Genomic DNA, 3915 nt, shown 5'->3' with positions numbered 1-3915 from the left:
ACATATTAATATAATTTGTTCAAATCTATAATGCACGATATTGATTTGTATGGACATGGGACACGATACAATACAAGATGCAGAATATGGAATATGCAGACACACAAATTTAAAATTTTTGTAGGGCACATTAACACGACATATATATAAATCACTACTAGAAAACTAAGACGGATATTTCTGATGAATTTTATCCCACGAAAATATAAACAGAATTTGCGAGGAATTTTTTGTCGGAAACAAAAAAAAATGAATTAGCATAAATTACAGACAGAAAAGAGAATCCATTGATAATTTTGTCGGAAAAATTAATTTTTTTTCGAGAGAAATGGTTACTGACGGAAAATTCGTCTGTAATTAAATGGACAAAAACGCTGCGTTTTATTAAATTATTACAGACAAAAAATCTATCTGTAATTTAAAATTTTCCGTCGGAAATATTGAGTTAAACGTCCCCACCTTATCGAGCTCCATTCACACCACACATTATCGAACTAGCTTCTCCTCTCTCCGTCAAGGCATCAACGAGCTACTTCTTTTCTCTGATGCTGCCGCCTCTGCTCGCTTCGCACGAGCCCCTTCGGCGCTGCTTGCATCGCGTTGCTCCCTTCGTCACCATCGTCGCAGAGCCCTCTCCGCCGCTCTCGTCGCGCGTCTGCTCCCTTCATCGCCGTTGTCGCAGTGCTCTCTTCGCCACACAGGTTATCTTTTCAACAACTATTGCATCCATGTATTCAAGTATCCATATTTTCTGTGATATATATTCCTATCTAGGTTTTCCGATCTGTGATAGCTTGATTTAATCTATGAATTTTCTTTTCTTTTTTTTTTTTTTGTTGACATAAGCTCTTTTTATTCCAACTCATAAACCACTTCAAATTTTCCTAAATCATAAAAACCTACCAAAATCTGAACTAGAATTAACCCATAGAAGGTGGAATCAGAGCCTAACAGCAGCATAAAAATTTTTTCTATACGCTTATTTTATAAAAAAAACGTACATCTTTTATGTTCCAAAATTTGATTTCTTTTGTTCTATGTTTCTTGTTCTGGATTGCAACTAGTTAATGCTATTACTTTTTTCTAAGTGGCCAATAATAGTAATACAGTGATGAATTCAATGCACATAATTATTGTGAAACACTTGATTATTAGTTGATTATGAATTTTTTTAACTATCAATCATTTCTGTTTTCTTCGTGGGATGGACGCTATGGATTTGTTGTCTGCACTGACAGTGCTGTAAGATCATTTCCTAATCAAACATACGTGTTATATTGTTGGGGGTTATTCTCTGACATCTGAAATGGATGTTTCTATTTTTCAGGTCTATGGCGAAGGACCTGCTAGGCCTACTGGAGGAGCTGCTGCTATTGCCATGCTTGTTGGTCCTGATGCTCCCATTGCATTTGAAAGCAAATTGAGGGCAAGCCACATGTCTCATGCTTATGATTTTTACAAGCCTAATCTTACTAGTGAATATCCAGTAAGCTTTTCATTTTCTGTCACAAAATTTTACCTTTGGGATCATGTAATTTGAAAGATAATTTCACTTTGTTTTTTATTGTTGTGATAATTAGATTATCTTTAAAAACTCATTAGTGTCTAGATATGGAATTTGACTGAGCATCTAAGGATATCCATTACAATAATACTCTTATCTAATAAACAGTCATTAACTAATTCTATCTAATCTTATCTAATCCTATTGTGCTACCTAATTTCAATTGTCCCTAATGGACCAACATGCTAAAGGCTAAAATTATCTTGTCTCAATTATTGCATATCATGATGAATTGATGTTACTCTTCTAATGTTGTGAGAAACTTATTTTGTACCTGATAAAGATAAATATTTACATTCCCGAGTAGTTCATTTTGCTGGTTTGTGCAGGTACTCTTATAGTGATAGTGGTTGCAGTAGTTAGTGCAGTGATTGTTTTGGTAGTTGGAATAGCTATTGGGGTCTATATAAGGAAAGATAGATACATTCAAAGAAAAAGAAGAGGTAACTGACTTATTTTCTTTAAAGAATGTTCAAAAAATAGAAAACAACAACGTTCCAAATCCTCTAAGGGATACAAAGCTGAATTTGCTCTTACTATGTATTCATAAGTTATTGAGGATTCACAAATTTTGTTTATTATCTAAATTGTTCTCCTTTTCTAGGTTCAAATGATGCAGAGAAGTTGGCTAAGACACTTCACCGCAACAGTTTAAATTTCAAGTACTCTATACTGGAGAAGGCTACCAACTCTTTCAACGAAGAAAACAAGCTTGGACAAAGAGGATTTGGATCGGTTTATAGAGTAAATTCTCTTCCACATAACACCTACTTCCCCTCCCCCACCATTTTGCATATCAAAACCACTCTTACGAATCCATGTTGCAGGGTGTTCTGCCTGATGAAAGAAAAATTGCCATCAAGAGGTTGTACTTCAACAACAGGCATAGAGCAGCAGATTTCAACAATGAAATCAACATAATTAGTAGCGTGGAGCATAAGAATCTTGTGAGGTTGTTAGGATGCAACTGTTCTGGACCCAAAAGCTTGCTCATATATGAATTTCTACCAAACAAAAGTCTTCATCAATTTATTTTTGGTAACTACTAAACTATGGTTTTAAAAATGCCTCCATTTTATAACAAGTGTCATAAAATATTATCCCAATCTCTTGTTTTAGATAGAGTCAAGGGAAGAGAACTGAATTGGGATAAGAGATATGACATTATCATTAGGACAACTGAAGGATTGGTTTACCTGCATGAGAATTCAAAAACTAGGATAATTCACAGAGATATAAAAGCCAGCAACATCTCATTTTCTTAAGTGGTGCTGCAGGGGTTACATGGCTCCAGAGTACCTCACTCATGGTCAGTTAACAGAAAAGGCAGATGTATATAATTTTGGTGTGTTAGTCTTAGAAATAGTTACTGAGAGACAGAATAACAGAAGCAAATCAACAGAATACTCAAACAGTATAGTTATACTGGTAACTATTTTCTAGAATGTCTAATGAGCCAAGACTGCATGTGCATAATGAACTAACTTTTGTTTCTTCCATTGATCCAATTTAATATATTGTAATAAAATTAGACATGGAGGCGTTTCCAATTAGGGACAGCAGAAGAGCTATTTGATCCAAATCTAGTTTCTGATAACAATAATATTAATAAAAAAGATGAGATTTTAAGAGTGGTGCACATGGGACTTCTATGCACACAAGAGAACCCTTCCTTGAGGCCAACCATGTCAAGGGCACTACAGATGCTAACAAAGAAGGAAGAGAATATTGCACGTCCCTCTAATCCACCATTCACAAATGAGAACACAATGGAACTCAATGACATTGTTGATAACCCATTTTGCCCTTTCAATAATTTGCAAGCAGTATCTTCCAAATAAATTGCTGCTTAATATTTCTAATTGTCAGAGCTTATTAACCACCAAAGTTTAGTTATAACTTTAGGGATACGCCTCTTCTCACATTACATTACATGTTCCCTATTAGTTTCATAAAATTTTGTGCATTTTGTGATGCAAGTTGCAAAATGGATATGATATGTACACACGTGTGCATTCACTACAAATAATAAATCATGATTTTATTATTATTATTATTATATTCATTTCTATAGCTTTATTCCTTACCTTTTGAGTTAAATTTTCTTCTCTCTAACATTCTTCTCTCCAAATTTTGTTGCTTTCTTCTAATTATTTGAATGTGTTCTTGTTTGATAGTTGACTGAACAAAAATTGACAAGAAGAGAAGAAGGTATAAGCTTTCTTTGTTTGAGGTTACTTGTTTGTTTGAGGTTACTTGCTTGTTTTAATTTGAGGAAATTTTTTGAAGGAGAGAATATTCCAATTCAAGAAAAATGCATTTAATTAATTATTTTTTGAAAAAAGGAGAAG

The 3915-nt window shown here is 34.0% G+C and overlaps 1 long non-coding RNA gene and 1 pseudogene across 1 annotated transcript; both read left to right on the top strand.

Annotated features, from left to right (window-relative positions):
- On the top strand, positions 1196-1467 carry LOC110267745. Its single transcript, XR_002355647.1, has 2 exons — positions 1196-1242; positions 1328-1467. It is a non-coding gene; the product is annotated as an uncharacterized LOC110267745 (long non-coding RNA).
- On the top strand, positions 1747-3405 carry LOC107620536 (annotated as a pseudogene).

Source organism: Arachis ipaensis, chromosome B10, assembly GCF_000816755.2.
Source record: "Arachis ipaensis cultivar K30076 chromosome B10, Araip1.1, whole genome shotgun sequence".
Lineage (NCBI taxonomy): Eukaryota > Viridiplantae > Streptophyta > Magnoliopsida > Fabales > Fabaceae > Arachis > Arachis ipaensis.
Note: the sequence above shows the minus strand (reverse complement) of the source record. Positions and strands in the feature narration are given on the sequence as shown.